Here is a 16,965-nt window from a genome sequence, read left to right on the forward strand (position 1 = left end):
TGTTTCATTGACTTGTATTAGGAGAAAAGTGTATAAAAATACATTGTGTAGCATTAGCATTATATACTCCAACTTGCTTTAGGGTGGATGCACTCGTCCATTGCAAAGACAATTGTCACTTGTTAGTTTGCTTGGCCTTTTGCTATTTTTGAATTAAATGTATGATAGATGTGTTGGCCTCCCGGTGTGAGATGACAAGGAAAATGACAGTCCAGTATACACTTTCTTCTTATAAATCAACTAACAGTATACTGTTCTGGAGATTCAGTCCCACAGACATTATCTCTACCTGAACGCAGACACCCTAGGAAGCATGTGCTTTTCAAACCAGTTGCCCTCTGATGCGGCGTCCTCGCTATTGGATAAGTCAATATGCCCTGAATTTTAGGAGGGTTACCGTATCTAGTGTACCCTGTTAGGCAGTGCTCACCTGTGGTAGTAAGATGTTAATAGGCACCTTATCACCTATGCACGGTGCAGGGCTTTGAGTTACAGAGCTCCTCACGCTGTGGAGAAGATTAGGTCACATTTACCCATTTTCCCATATTTGGTCCTGATGAAATGCCAACAGATTGCTCCATGACTACACAAGGCATGAAAAACGTTGACCTGAAGTATAGACCCCAGCTTACCAGCAGGTCCACAGGTGATCGACACTTTCACACAGTGATAGGGGCCATTAGTTCCTCAATTTCTCTGCCACTGTTTTTAATCTCAACATGGACGAGGATGATCACATGAACTATATTGTGGCAACTGGTCGATGGTTGATCTTATATTCAGACTTCACCAATCTCACATCTTATGACACAACATCCTCTGTCCTACTATGCTCACCCGGCGTACTTATTAAAAGATCTCCGACAAAGTGGCGTCTTTTGGTGCCCGCCAGGCATTGTAGCGCCGGCCTGGTGAGGAGTATAGCCCAATGATGAAGCATGTCACCTTCAGGTGAGTGAACGCAACTTGTCTTAAAAGCACATGCTTCCTAGGGTGTCTGCGTTCAGTTACAGATAATGTCTCTGGGACTGAACCTCCGGAACAGTATACTGTGATTTGACTGTTTTATTTTAACAAATGTACATAGCAGATATTGGCGCTTGCTTGTTTCACAAAAATGATCGGATACCTGCCTCGGAGCGCACTTCCTACAGACGAGTACAGGGTTATCACGTTGCTGCTACAAGCTCCTTACCTGTGTGAGTTATCGGGAACGATGCAGGAGGCAGACCCAAACCATCCACATGTGGAGATCAATGACAAATACTGAAGAATTAACAGAGCTTCCAAGCTGGTGACCATTACTTAATTGACCTTCAAAATAAAAGACATGTTTTTAGTATTCTGGTGGCTCATGACCATAAAAAACAAATGTTATAAATTCAATATTGTGTCAAATACTTATAAAATGAAACTGGATATGCTGAATCGGATGTTGTGCCAGGTCATGTGTGACACCTCCACCACTATTGCTTATGGGACTTGTAGTTTTGTTTTTCTCATTAAAAGGATGGGCTCTAAAGTCCCAGTGTTCTAAGCGATGTTGGTCAAAATCAGAGGCCTGACGGAGGATGAAGCATGACACTGCTCTGCTTAGCAGTGAGATGACGGACAGTTCCCCAGCCCTTCCATTCTTTGACAGACAGAGGCTCGTCGGCCGTTCATATTTTTTTGCAACGACAAAGAAACTTTTATTGCAGCTTCTGTCAACTGAAGAGATAAAACGCCTAGGCATGTTTCATTAACTACATGAACAATCAAGAACATGAGTTTCTGGAAAACTATCAAGCAACCAATCGGAATCAGCCGCCCTTCACACCCAGGAAATCCTACTCTATGGCAGGGTGCTGCCTGCCACAATATATTGCAGGTTACTTCCAACATAATCTGATTTATACATACATAGTCCAGGGTACTGCCAGCTATCGGGTCTGCACACAGCAGTCTGGAGCCACTCAGGAAGGAGGTAAGCTCTTCATTTCATCTTAAGCCCTTAGGTTACATTCACAGCCTGATGGGTCCGGAGAACTTTATCCGCGCTTTAACTGCGCCGAGCAGATAGACGTAGCACATCATAGTCTGTGTTGTGTGCTGGGTGATGCCTAGCATCTTATTATCGTTGGCGGATGGATGAATCTCTGATAAGAGCTACTACAAGGAGAGCAGAGAAACAGGACCACAGATCGCCACAGAGCGACAACTGCCCAGAAGCTGAAGAAAGAACTCTGGAACAGCAAACCTCCTCCACCCTGGAGATTCTCCTGGGTAAGCAAATGATGGTAATGAAATGCAAACTGCAGCATTAAGGTCACACACTACAACATCCTTCCCTTTAAAACGAAGATAATAGCCTACAATAAAAAAACTAACCAAAAAGCAACACAATTAGAAAATGCATTTCCAAATGCTGTAAAAGAGAAAAAGTTAATACAAATTAATAATATTAAACTTTGTTGGTACCTTAGTAATGTGCTTACTTCTTGGCTTCGCTCCATCTGCAGCAATAACGGTCTGAAAGGAGAAATTACTGCTGTGAGTCTTCAGCATTACTGGTCTCAGTCACGAAGACTGCGGTGTCGGAAGATAACTTTCTCTTATTTGGCTTTATAGTTCCACCAGTCACGCCATCGCTTTTAGCAGACACGCTACTGTCAGCAGCATCATAACTTCAGGCAGATCAGCAAAGCGGATATCACAACTCACATTGGGTGAACAGACTCGTCTCTGCAACATACATCAACTCTGTTCTCAAATTTGCTTGGGGCTGTCAAAATGCTGCCATATATTCGCCACACTTTCCTGACTACCTTGTGTTAAAAAGTTATGACATTCAAGCGTAATTCTTGGTTCGTCTGCAAACTGAAGTTTTTTAGAGATTCTATTGCCACACAATACTCGTCCCATATTTCAATCTGTCCACATGGTGCTTCAACCCTGGTAGGTTATCAACTGCCTGTTTTGCAGATAATGTTAGATAGTTTCTGTAAGAAACTGAATTATTATTTGCGGTAGATGTGGAACAATCACAACCGTTGTCAGAGTGAACTTTCAAAGCCATTCAATTAACCTAGGATCAACCCCCTGGTACCTAATCACCGAACAGGCAGGCTTAACTTAAGGTAATATGAAAAATATGTATGCAGAAACCAAAAAAGTAAAAGTCAAAATGCAAAACAAAAAATAAATAAATAAATAAATAGAAAAATAAAGTAAAGTGTATTGAACAACATGACACTAAAATGACAAAATCCAATAAGGGGATTGAGATATAAACTGTAACTCTGTAAGAATCACAAGGTGCCAATGGGTGAGAAGCCTGGGCATGGATTAGTCTCTCTGGAGCTGACTGCCAAGTCAGAGGAAACCGGAGGCCACGGCCTGCAAGCACATAATGCAGGAATTAGCCGCAGTGGTACTAGAAGACATCTAGTGCTCCAGGCTCAGATAGGGCTGCTGGCCTACAGGGGAATTCACAGCAGGTTTGGGCGCTAATTGCTTAGAGTATTGAGAACAAGCAGCAGATGCCCAGCAGGGCAATAGCAGATGGTCGAAGACAGCATGGCCCGGACGAGACTGAAAGGGAGTGACACCTAGGGCCCTCACCATCAAGCAACAGCGTAGTGGAGCTCAGCGGGAGGACAACCCGGTGACTGCCACCCACTTGGGCTGGGACCCCCACGACAAGGCATGCCGGTCTGGTGATGTGGTAAGAGATATAGCAGCCATGTCCTCAGCGAGAAGCAAGAAGGATCAGAATCTAAAAAAGATGCTGACCAAGCTCCCGATGACAGCAGCGGAGAAGGGATGCTCTCCCCAACGACACAAATCAACCAAGATGTGGACACCTCTGAAGCCCCAGTTACCCACGCCTTTTTAGAGTCTCTATTCGGTGCATTACAAGGCGACTTGCAGACGCTGAAAAGGGAAATAGCGGGGAGATGAAGGAGATAACCGATGGAGGCCACACGTTCCCAAACGGCATCAACGTCCCGCCTTTTGATAAGGCGGGACGTCGATACCGTTGGGGACCGTATGGCCTCCATCGAGGATCAGGAGCAAGCCCAGGAAAAGGAGGTGGAGCATCTACAGCAAGAGATAGTCCGGCTCAAGGCTCAACAGATCGATCTCCAGACACACAGAGAAGACCTGGAGAATCGGTCTCGGCAAAACAACATCTGTGTTAAGGGAGTTCCACCTAAAGAAGAAGGGCCAGACATCACACAATACCTGCAGGGTCTCTTCAGGAGCATACTGGGCGCCCCACCGGATATTTTGGCTTACATTTCAGACTTTCAACTAAATGAGTGTATGCTACGTGCTGCCAGGGACAAGCAACCACTAAGATATCAGGACCACTCCATAGCTTTGCACCATGACCTGGCTCTTATACCCCTTCAAAAGTGTAGAGAGTTCCGAGTGGCAACTCTGCGTCTTCGAAATCAAGGAATACCGTATTCTTTGGGTCACCCTTTCTGGCTGATTTTCATATGGCAGGGCAAACTCCTCCAGCTCAGATCCATGCAGGACACTTGCCAGGTGCTGGGCATTGAGAATCCAATCCAGGAGGAGACAGAGGGCCCACAGACCAAAACTCCTCGAGAAAGATGGCATAAGGTAGCACAGAGCGAGCAACGAGACCGAACCCCAAGACCATGGCACGAGAAATTCTGGCAGTGCTGGAGACATTGGCGAAAGAGACATTCCCCTATGATGACACCGTGAACGACTGAGGGACAGATAAGTGACATTTGCAAGGCTGGGTGGGCGGCGAACAAATCTGCTGGGAGCGTAGAGACACGGGGAGTGTAGAGACATGGGGAACAGGAAACACACGTTCCCAACTATTCCGACTTCCAAGGACGCGCACGCACGAAAGGCGGGCCCTGGACAATTTGAGGTTAATGGGTTTCTAAGTTGGAGTTAGGGAGGGGAGGGTGGAGAACTGGTATGCAGGTTAAAGACGTTGAAGAGAGGATCAAAGGGCAATGAAGGCCGGGCAGACATTGGGGCCCAGGGGGAAAAGGGATCACAGGGACCCAAATACAGGCCAAAGCTGGTGCACTCACTATGACACGCGTTTCCCAGCCCACACTGAAAATTCTCACTCTCAACGCGAGAGGTCTCAACAATCCCAATAAAAGGAGGTCCATCCTTTCCTACCGGGATAACATGGAGGCAGATGTGTGCCTCCTCCAGGAGACACAGCTCCTCTCCATAGATTGGCATAGAATGAGGTCACGACTCTTTCCCCAGCAGTTCTTTTCATCTACCCTGGATAAGAAGGCGGGTGGCTATTTTAGTAGCCAAGCGTTTTAAGGGGACAGTGGGGGAAAAGGTGGCCGAAATCAAAGAGGTTGATGGGAGCAGGGCCATCGATAGCGTAGGTGTTGGTATGAGTATTTTAGATGCCGAAATTGTGTCGCAAACTGGCAGATACTGCTCCTGCAATCACCCTTCACCCGATATACGATCAATCCAGGGGCTGCGTCAATTTCCTATAGATAGAAATGGGTCCTCCCCTCTCCCCCCAACCCCCTATACCAATAACCATTTCAAATACCAACCCCACCAGGGATGGTGCTAATAGGTTAAACAAGCCCAGGGGTTCGAATCAGAACAGGTTGCCTAGTACCTCGTGCATTAATGTTCCTGCCGCCCCAAGTATGAATGGATAATCAGGATGTCCTGAGTGTGCCGCCCGCTGCTTGCCCTATGTGTTGGTACTGGCAGGGGTACCCACTTTAAAGAGGGATCAGCATGAGTCATGGAGCCAGCTACGCATGAAATGTGCGGACTGGCTATCAAGGCATAGAAGCTTCCATGTATCCGAATTAAAGGATATTATTATGGCACGCAGAGTTGGGTGAGTCAGTGCATCTACAAAAAAATATCGAAGGGGACAGTATTCTAATTAACTTTCGCAGACCTTCTTTGGTGAGACACCTACTAAGGGGTTGCAAATTCATAACACCTAATAGCACTAACATATGCACACTACCCCTTGGTTATTTCCTCAAACCAAGTCATGCTCCTTTCACCAACAATTTCTCTTGAATTACTACCTCTAATAGGTTCCAGACCTTGTCTGGATTAGAGACAGAAAACTGATATCAACTTTTGGGGAAAATACTGATCCTGCTATTAGGTTACCTCATGCCCTGCCAGTAACTGAGTGTACTATTCCCACAACCCACTTATCCCCCTATGCAAACGAAGGCCTCAGCAAGTTCAGACCTCCGTATCTTAAGCTGGAATGTTGCAAGGTTGTACTCTAAACTTCACCAGCCAGATTGGGTACAACTTATTAAAGACCAAGATATCCTTTTATTTCAGGAAACATGGGCCACAAAAGAATTGTATAGTGAGGGGTTTGAATGCCATAATATCCTAGCATCAACCCCCAAGCAGGGTCGACCAATTGGGGGTTTATCAATCTGGGTCAATATTAAGACAGGTGGATGCATAAAAACTGTACATACAGATAACAATAATTTTCTAGACATATTATTTAATAGGGGAATTTTCTTTTGGATAATTAATTTTTATAACAATGATTTTCATTCTGTTCCAAATATGCATTTTATAAATTTGTTTAATTGTATTGCATCTATTGGAAAGACTCTTTTAAGTCTGTAGGAATCTGTGTGGGGGCGAGTTTATTGCTAAGCTATCTTACTCATGGTCAAGCGAATATTCACACAGCAGCAGACAAACATGCAATAGGGGTAGAGAGCTAATGGACCATTTGAACACCCTTAACTTAATTAATGTTATGGAAATTGATGCAACTACAAAAGATAATGCCCCCCCCTGAACCGACATTCAGAGGGAGGGTCTGTTCATCTGAAATTGATAATGTTTTTTTATCCCCCCCCCCCCGCTTTAGAAGCAAGCTTGCTTAAAGCCGAAATTATGGCCACATTCTTTGGGGACCATAACCCAATACAAGTAACGTTACAGATGTCTCCAGTTCCAACGCCTCAGACAGAATGTGGTGCAGGAGATCTATCACCGTCCATAGATAACCGCAGACTGGTATGGTGAGGCATTAATAACGCAGACCGATTCAGTTCTATGGTTAGGGGAAACATGAATCTTATTAATATCTGCTTAGAGGCCCTGTTCCACACCCAGTGGCTATCAGCACCTTTATCGAACTCAGTGGAGCCATTAAATCCTTGATGTCTAACCCCATTTGTACAGTACTGCGCGAACCTAGATGGTTCAATCAGGAGTGCTCAATTGTCAACAGGAAGCTCCGCAAGGCCCGAATCTCAAAGCCCTAGGTGTAATGATTTGGTCAAGTCCTTAAGGTTGACATATAAGCAGGCTATTGCTAATAGGAAGGAACAGTTATTAGGTGAGCACTGGGATGTGCTCATAAATTCTGCCAGCTAAAATAATGGGAATATATTTTGGACTACCATTAAAGAGTTAAGATCAATGGGACAACCGTTAACTCCCATCAGCTGCAACATAATGAGCGCTACCTGGGAAAGTCACTTTTCCACTATTTACCAAGAGCCTGCTTTTTAACCCGACCCTTTTATTAACAGGGTGACACCTTGAGTCTCATTATCAATAAACGAGGTTCGAGGAGGCTATACGTCAGAGTGTGGGCAATAAAACTCCAGGCCCTGATGGGTTGCCCATCGATCTTATTAAATATAAACCAGATTTTTGGGCCCCACTGTTGTTAAATATTTTTAATATTCTAACCAATGCCCCACTGCCTAAGACATGGTCTACTAGCACGATCGTTCCCATTTTTAGGTTTCGCCTGTCGAAAGCTGCCGCGCAGGCGAAATCTTAAGTCTACAGTATGTGTGTGTTGTCCCGCCCCTCTGTTCCATTGGCTAGCTCCATAAATGGAGGCTAGCCATTGGAACAGAGATCTGTCCGTCAATGCCGGAGCAGATTCGTGGGCGTTCCCGAGAATTTTAGGCTTTTGCCCACGTCATGCGGCGGTGGGCGGTGGTTATTTATTTATTTTTTGGGGGTTTGTTGTGCTCATTTCTCCGAAGATGGCGGCCGGGTTCTGATGAACGCCCGCGCTCAGCTCGGGATGTCCTCGATTCTGGTGAGTGGGGAGCACTGGCACGTGTTCTTGTTGACTTCGTCTCATGGCTGTGCTTGACTCCCCATACGAAGCCTGGGTCCGTTCCCGCCCCCCCTCCCGCTGTCCGTGTGCCCGTTCCCCCCCCCCGCTGTCCGTTTTCCCGTTCCGGTCCCCCCTTCCCGCTGTCCGTGTGCCTGTGCTTAATGCTTGTTTGTCTTTACTCCCGCTCCCTTCCATTGTCCGTATTGTCTTTACTCTTTCCCCCGCTCCTGTTGTCTGTGTTGTCTTTACTCCCGCCTCCTCCCGTTTCTGTGTTATCTTTACTCCCGTTTTCCCTGGGGCGCCCTGCAGCTGGCTGGCATACTGGTTACAGAACTGGGTGCAGCAGATTTTTCCACCGTGCCAAAAGGGCATCTCCTGGGCAAGGCCTGGTTCCCTATTTAGGGGGTGCAAATCCGTTCCAATCCATTCACTGGGGGGCGGGGTAGAAGCTGAACGTGGTGCGCAACGCTTTTGGGGTTATAGGTCACTGCTTTCCGCTACTGACAATTGTTTGCTGAGTGGCATTTACAACTAATGTGAAAAACACAATGAAATCGAATATTCTTAATTAAAATTGAGAGGAAGTGAGGCGCACCTTCTACTCCGAAGACTAGTTGTGTTTCTAAAGATGACACCTTGGTGGATAGTTTACGGGGATTGTGTTATTCTGTATTCAGACACACACCCAATGCTGGATGGAGTAAGGGCCTCTAAGATGGGATAAGAATGAGTCAGTGTTAGGACACCATGGGACAAGGCCCGGGCCCTCTACCAGCCAGCGTGCATGGGCACTGTATCTGAAACAGAAAGGGCAGAAAGACGTTTTCAGAGGGTACCCTAGAACTGCATCTTGCTGAACCTACACAAACGTGGTGCTGACTGACTGTGTAATACTCTGCTGCAGTGCTGTGTACGGAGTGCTGCGCCTTGACCCGCTCCGGCAGTGTACAGTTGTTGCCCTGGATGCATGGCTGCACCCTTCATAAGTGCACAGTGTGGTACGATGTGCGTGAGGAGGGTGGTTGAACTGTAATCCAAGGGGCTGACTGCCCCTTGCCTTCCCCACACAGTGTGTGCAATGATATTCGTGGGGGGATAGCTCGGTGTCCTTTGCAGTTTATAGCTCTGAACACTGGGTGGGTGGCTGCAGTGCTATGCAAGTGGTGAGTATCTGCATTGTGGTAAACATGGGTAGTGAAGTGTGGTATATTAGGTGGGTATATGCTACTTACTCTTAGGCCAGGAGTTGGTAACTGCACTGTTGTCCTAGGTGTGTGTGTGTGTGTGTGGGGCTCTGTTGGTGTGTGTGGGTCTGTGTGTGGGTCTGTGTGTGTGTGTGGGTCTGTGTGTTTTTGTGTGGCATTTGCCAGAGTCTATAATTAGCGGGATCGTCCCTACTGCCCTTTTTGTATATAGGGACGATCTCCGCGCCCTTCCATGATATAGGGATAGGCTGCCCTCTGCTACTTGCATTGCACAGTAAGTTGATCTACGGTGCCCATACCTCTGGGTCATGCCTAAAGAGGTCTCCCGGGATGGTATCTGGGGATGGCGCTTTGGGCGGCTTAATGGCGGCTATAGCGTACTTAGTATCTAAGATACTAAAATACAGTGGTTCAAACTCCTAGGACATTGTCAGTTCTTTATTTATGCATACGTTCTTGCTTGAAGGTGAACCCGGACATGCATATAAATGTGCAAAGTGTTTGAACCATGTTTTAGGATCTAGATGGTAGTCCTGGGCTGGCTTGCTCGACTTATTGCCGTTTGCAACAATCCGCAAAAAAACTGATTGATCTCATGCCCTTGCTGCGGCTAGCAAGTCTTCCCAACCAGAGTCCTCCCAATGTCTACGTTCTTGTACAGTCTGTGCTTGCTGTGCTTGAGATTGTGTGCCTTTTGCCTACGTTGTTTTGATTCTATGGCTGATATTTTTATTTGTTGCATTCTGTAACAGTTCTCTCATGTAACGTCACTGGTTCTATTGGTTCTATTGTACGGTGCTGTGACACCTTCGGGTAAGGCCCCCGCTTTATAAGAATGCATTAAATAAATGACCTCACCTGGGGTTTCATGTGGGTGCTGTGCTCTCTGTTGTGGGTCGGGTTACAAGTGGACCTGTGGATGAACAACTGCGCATGCGCCAAGGACAGACACTGCTTTCCACAGCGCGGGCTAAAGAGGCATCGGATTAGGTGCGCATGCGCGGGGGACAGACACTGACTCCTGCGGAGCGAGGGTGTAAGAGGGCCTTGTATGAACAACTGCGCATGCGCGGAGGACAGACACCGATGTTACTACAATCCAACTCCAGAAGTCGATGCAAGAAAGATTTCATTTAGTTCGCAGCACGGAGCGCAGTGAAGGGCTCCAGTTCAGAGCCAGCACAGGTGGGAACTCAAAGAAGCACAAGAATTCCAGTGTCCGCGCGGGGACACAATGAATAAGATATAACTGCCTCCCGCCGCAGAGCACGAGGCGCCTCGCGCAACAGCACGGGGTGAGAGGTATTTAAATGCACAGCTCCTCGGTCCGCACCTCTGGGGGAAATGTCTTTCCTCTGCGCATGCGCAGTGCGGCTGGGTGTTCTCAGTTCACAGTCCGTACCCCGTGCAAGGTCCTAACTCGGCGATAGGACGTAGTGTCTTCGCTCCGCACATGCGCAGCTGTGACGCGCGGTCCTGCGCGTGCCCAGAAGTGAGACGCATTGTTTTATTTTGTTGAGCTCGCGCATCACTAGGAGGGGGAATAACACACCGGGCCCCCTCCTCACAGGCCGGGCCCCCGGGGCTCGAGCAGAGGTGAGGGAGGCCTCTGACCCCAGGGTGACGCACGAGCGCGGGGGCATCTTCAGGACACTGAGAGGCAACACTCAGGGCAGGGGCTGCAGAGCTTTCCAGACTCTGAACTGCGTCATACATGTGTGACTTAAGAAAAGAGAGTGCATTCAAAGCAATAGTTCCACCATCTTTATAAAACAATGTACATATGCCAGCATAGAACCACTGTATGTATGCTTTCCTGAGTGTGTGTCTGTGTGTCTGTCTCCCATTCCCTGGAGGGAGAGTATGTAGCTCCCCGTTGTAGAAGAGTCGGTCAAGAAGGAGCACACTGCATTGAATGTTTTCTTGGTGTGCACTTTTTATTAGTATTACAGGAAATCACAATGACTGATTGTCTCTTTTATATTCTTCTTTCCCACAGGGTCTTCCCCTTCAGTCCCTTAGGTGAGCCTCGGCCGCCGTCCCTCGGACGGAAGGAAAAGACTCAGGTAAGTGTTTTATGCTTTATGGTTTAGTCAAGGGAGGATGTGAGGGATAAATAATAGCTATGCATAAATGTGAAGGAAGGGGGTAGAGGTTGGAGCAACCAAAAGAAAAAGAGTAGCCGATGATTTCTGCTCTTGTCTTTGTTTCCATCTCACTTATTTCCTTTTCCCTGAGTCCCTTTCACCCCTCGGCCTCCCCTCCCATCCCTCTCTGACTCAGCCCCTTTCCAAAAGCCCCATAGACGCCCACTCACCTGTAAGAGCCACGTCACTCCGGGGCCATGGCGTGGTGACTCCACGTCCTTCAGCAACGTCTGGTCTCCTTCTGTTTCGACTTTCCCTCCTCACTAACAAGCTGTGACCTCCCCAAGGCTCCAGTTCTCTCTCTCGGAAGGCTGTTAGGTGTTCTCCGTTTTTCCGGTCTTCCCTGCTGGTTTCTCCGCCTTAGGTTATGGCTCACTTGAGCTCGTGGAATGCCTTTCTGGCTGCTTGGGGAGGATTTACCAAGTCTTAGTTCCTTTTCTCTTTCTTCAGTAGGTCGGTTAGTGGTGCTGCTGCTATTTCAGAATAATTGGGTTTAAACCGGCAGTATCACCCTTGTAAGCCCAAAAAGGATCTAATGCCTTTTTTGGTGGTAGGGAAGGGGGTGCCTAAGACTGCTCTCAATTTCTCTTGTTGCAGAGCGATAGCCCCATCTCCCAATAAATAGCCCAAATATTTCACTTTGGTGAAGGTTATCCTGGTCTTTTTGGAGTTCACGTGGAGCCCTGCAGTCCTAAGTGCTTGGAATATCTTCCCACAATGGACGAGATGTAGTTCCCAGTTAGGGCTAAATATTATGATATTGTCTATGAAGGCTAAGGAGTACTCTTGATGTTGGGAGCAAACTTTGTTCATAAGTCTTAGGAACGTCGCTGGTGCTCTGTGTAACCCAAAAGGCAGTGCAGTAAACTCGTATAGCCTATTAGAGGTGCTAAAGGCATTTTTCTCTTGGTCTTCCTGTTTAAGTGGTACCTACTAATAGTCTTTTGTAAGATCGAATGTGTTTATATATTGGGCTAAGCCTAATTTCTCGATTCATCGACTCTTGGTAATGGGTATGAGTGAAATTTCGAGATGGCATTGACTGCTCGGACGTTTATACAAAAACGGATGGAACCATCAGGTTTCAGAACTATGACAATGGGGGAGACCAGTTACTGCTGGAAGGTTTTTTGACTCCTAGTTGTAACATGCTCTCTATTTCGGCAGGAACTGCGTCCCGCCTAACGCCTGGTATTCTGTAGGGGCGTTGTTTTATTACTTTATTTGGTGGGGTAACAATGGCATGCTCGAGTATTGTTGATTTTCCCAGGAGGTCGGAAAAGATGGAGGAGAAGGACTCTAAGAGGGTCTGAAGAGACACTTTTTGTTCCTCTGTTAGATGTTCGTTTATGGGCAATTGAGTCACTGTTGAATGAATGGGTTTTGAGTCAGACAAAACGTAATGGGTGTCTTTGGGGAGGGGTCCCAACCATTTCTTTAGTAGATTTATGTGGTATATCTGGGTTTTGGTTAAGGAAAGGCGTAACCGGTAAGTAGTGAGGCCTATCCTTTCAGCACCTTCATATGGTCCCTTCCATTCTGCCCGTTTTTGGCATATAGAGGAAGGTAGGAATAGGAGCACCCAGTCATGGACCTGTAACTGTTGTCACCTCTTTCCTTTATTGTAAGACATCTGCTGGCTTCTTTGAGCTTTTTCTAGGTTTTTGTGAGCAAAATCTCGCAATTTCTGTATGCGGTTTCTTAGGCTTTGGGTATATTCTAGATGGTGTTGTGTCTCTTCTTGTTTCTCTTGTTCCCACGCTTCTCTTGTAATTTCTAGCAAGGTTTGTGGCTGTCTCCCGTAAAGAAGTTCAAAGGGAGAACAACCCAAGCTTCTCTGAACCTGGCTTCAAATAACAAAGAGGGCGAGTGGCAACAACATGTCCCATTCTTTCCCTTCGGTGGTTAGCATTTTCTTCATGGTTAGATTGAAGGTGGCGTTATATCACTTGCACAGACCATCTGTCTGAGGGTAATAAGCCGATGTTTTTATTTGGGTAATTTTCAAGGTTTTACAGACTTGTTTTATTAAACAAGAAACAAAGGGGGTACCCTGGTCTGTCAAAATCTCTTGTGGAAATCCTACCCTCGAAAACAATTCTAGTAACTTTTCACTGATGTTTATTTCGTGCTTGGTGTTTGTAGGGGAAATGCTTCTGGGTGTTGAGTTGCGTAATCGACAATAACCAGTATATAGATATATCATCTTTTTGATTTTGGGAGAGGACCCACTAAATCCATACTTATCCTCTTATAAGTAAAGCACTGGGTGTACAAGCGAGTCCGAACATTAGGGCGAATACTATTTTATCACGTCCGTGCACCATCCATTGATTACACCCACCAACTATTAAAACGACGAATCCATGCCAGGACTGTCCAACATGCATGGAAATTAAGAGTGCCCTGAGGATGTACGCGGTCTAAAAAAAACGCAAGTTAAATTGTCAAAGCAGACTTGATACTCTCGTCATAAGGAAAGTTAAGTTGCCAAAAAACATTAAACGAGGAAGGATTGCTTTTAATGGGACATGGCTCCATTGCGTATTATGTTGCACTGGGTAAACAGGTCAGTAGTAGGAATCTCGCTGGACACCGGCATGGTGAACAATGCCCTTCCAGGCTGCTCATTCCCCTGCGTGCTCGTCGTTCAGCACAGAGTCCACGTGGACTTCACCTCTATCACACACACTCACAGCTCTTTCTGCTCCGGGCATTCTGAATGTAACCAAAAGTTGAGTTCACTCACCGCCATGATGAGCTTGAAGGGATGGTTGTACACCCGCACCGGGGACTAGTACTTTAAAAGAACTAGTCCCCGTGGTGGGCCACCATGAACTCTAAGGCCGAGGCAGACACAAGACATAGTTAGGTAAATAGCAGGCCCACGGGTCACCACCCTCTTTCTTCTGTTAACAAATCAAAGCTCCCTGCAGGGCAAGCACATCAGACGCCTCACAGGAGGTGGAGCCAGCATTGTGGAAGGCAAGTACAGTCCTGGAGTACTCTGTTGACAGTCTTCCTTCTCTTCTTTAAGTGTGCAGGGCAGAGACATCAGCTGCTCCCCAGGGGGTGCAGCCAGCATTGTGGAAGGCAGGTACAGCCCTATTCAGAGTTCAGGTGCACTCCTCCCTCCCATTAAGTTGCAGATCTCTCTATTCACCACTGGGTGACTCAGCCTGTCTCCTGGAATTCCCCAGCCCTGTCACTCACAGAAACCAGACATAGGAATACACAAACTAGCAGAGGCAGGTTTGAATGGTTAGACAAGCAAATACCTAGTTTCTAAAAGTGGTATTTGCAAACACAGAATGTTAAAATAAACTTTACTAAAAGATGTATTTTATTATTCTGAGTTCAGGCATACTAAACTCGAACTTCTACCATGTTCTCTGAGCCTATTAGGATTATAAAATGTAACAATTCTAACAGCCCATTCTGGCCTATGGAGAACAGGTAGCCTTGCAATAGTGAAAAACGAAAATGGCTGTAATTCACTATTTGGACATGCCACACACACCAGGGCTTGTCCTACCTTATACTTACAATGCACCCTGCCCTTGGGCCTTCCATAGGGGTGACTAATATGAAGCAAAGGGAAGGTTTAGGGACTGGCAAGTGGGTGCACTTGCCCAGTCAGCATAACAGTACCAGACTGCACGCAGGCTTTGCAACGGCAGACCTCAGACACATTTTACTAGGCTGCTTCTGTGGGTGGCACAACCAGTGCTGCAGGCCCACGAGCCGCATTTGGATTACACGCCCTGGCACACTCAGTGCACTAGACTAGGGTCTGACAAGTAAACCTAATAGCCAAACATGGAACCACTGATTAGTACATCAATTTACAATAGGGAGCACTTGCACGGTGGCACTGGATAGCAGTGGCACAGTGCCCAAAGCATCTAACACCAGAAAAAATACATGAGGCAACAGCAAAAATGGAATGGAGACCCACGCCAATGGCGTTGTTCAGAGTTTAACGGCCCTAGGTCCTTTTCCATGCGGGCTAACTTACTGCACAAATCCTGCACTACACCGGCATTTTTGGATATACACACGCCCCTCATGTATGCTTTTAAACCCTCCCATAACATTGCCACAGTGTCTACTGAACCAGTGTTAATGACGAAGTAGTCCTCTATCGCTTCTCGTTATTCCTGTCTAAAAACTTAATCATCTAATGCGCGGCTGGGGAATCGTGGGACCTTCAATATTAATAATACCGGGGAGTGATCCGAATATGTGTGAGGAAGCGTCCGGATTACATGACACCAGCTGATAAGTTCTGGGGATGCCATCCAATAGTCGAGCCTCGTCCATGTGGTATGACTGCCAGTGTAGTGAGTATAGTCAGTGCTATGCGGGTTTTGCGTACGACCTATGTCAATTAAGGAGAATTGATCGCAAAGCGAGCTCAATGCCTTTCGTGCTCACGGTTTGGGATCTAGTGCTCTCGAAGTGGTGTCAAGTGACTGGTCCTGGACTATATTAAAATCACCCCCCAGTAAAAGGGGAACTGGGCCTAGCTGCACCAGTTTAGAGAGTAGGGTATAATAAAGTCCAGGGAGTCGCTATTGGGGCCATACACACAGACCAATGCCACCCTGTGACCCATTAACGTGCCCAGGACAATGATATACCTGCCTTCACTGTCACGTATTACAGAATGCAAATGGAAGGGGAGTCATTTATGTATAAGAATGGCAGTGCCCCTTGCGAAGTTGCAGAAGTTGGCAAAATATCGATGTGTTCCCCAATTTGCGGCAAAGTGGGCCTGATCACTAGGAGGCAGATGAGTTTCCTGTAAGAAAGCTACATCTACCCTGTGACGTAGTAAATACTGTGTTATCTGCCTTTTCTTGCGAGTGTTGTTCAGGCCGCGGACGTTCCATGTCACCAAAACCACCTCTGAGGGTACAGAATTACACCCTAACTGAGCCATGGTGGTGGTAAAAATGAGTGCTTAATGAAAATCAACCGTGCGTACTTGCCAGTTACATCCAAGTGTGTACCTAAGAACGTCTCAGTGTAGCTAAACAATGTCCCAGCCTCACCCCCCCACCCAGCCTCCCCACCCTACCAGAGAGGCAAAACCATTACTATCCAAAAACAGTGCAGTACTAATAGTTCCTCTGCATCGCTGAAAAACAACCATAAATAGTACTCAACAATTATTAGGTGAACACCATTAGGGGTGGTGGCAGCGGCCCTACAGCTACGTGGCAATGAAAAATGATATTATAAAGTGATTGAATGAAATCCCAACTTATTAAAGTCTCCATGTAAAGGAAGACCATATTAACAGTTTAGCCATGCCCAGATCCCGAGAATAGTTCCATGCTGACGTCTGAACCACTCTGCGGAGGGGGAAGTCTTTTGTCCTCAGCTGGGCGTTTGTTGTTAAGTTTGTAAGTGTGACAGAACTCCTGCACCTCTGTAGGATTGTCAAAGACACAGGCTCTCCCATTGATCTCAACACCTAACCGAGATGGATAGAGCAGTCCTAGAT

The 16,965-nt window shown here is 46.7% G+C and overlaps 1 protein-coding gene and 2 long non-coding RNA genes across 3 annotated transcripts in view; 1 reads left to right on the top strand and 2 right to left on the bottom strand.

Moving 5' to 3' along the window:
* LOC144805552 (uncharacterized) overlaps positions 1–10,214 on the bottom strand; it is a 39,524-nt gene extending 29,310 nt beyond the window's left edge. Inside the window, exons 1-3 of the long non-coding RNA XR_013605538.1 lie at positions 10,165–10,214; positions 2,461–2,511; positions 1,196–1,314 (exon numbers count right to left, since the gene is read on the bottom strand). This is a non-coding gene — a long non-coding RNA (uncharacterized LOC144805552). The remainder of the gene's footprint in view (positions 1–1,195; positions 1,315–2,460; positions 2,512–10,164) is intronic.
* The window catches only part of LOC144805540 (uncharacterized), a 215,678-nt gene that overhangs the window by 31,705 nt on the left and 167,008 nt on the right, over positions 1–16,965 (bottom strand). The window lies entirely within an intron of this gene.
* LOC144805553 (uncharacterized) overlaps positions 10,811–16,965 on the top strand; it is a 37,596-nt gene continuing 31,441 nt past the window's right edge. The window contains exons 1-2 of the long non-coding RNA XR_013605539.1: positions 10,811–10,902; positions 11,306–11,372. This is a non-coding gene — a long non-coding RNA (uncharacterized LOC144805553). The remainder of the gene's footprint in view (positions 10,903–11,305; positions 11,373–16,965) is intronic.

This window comes from Lissotriton helveticus (genome assembly GCF_964261635.1).
Source record: "Lissotriton helveticus chromosome 1_1 unlocalized genomic scaffold, aLisHel1.1 SUPER_1_unloc_14, whole genome shotgun sequence".
Taxonomy (NCBI): Eukaryota; Metazoa; Chordata; class Amphibia; order Caudata; family Salamandridae; genus Lissotriton; species Lissotriton helveticus.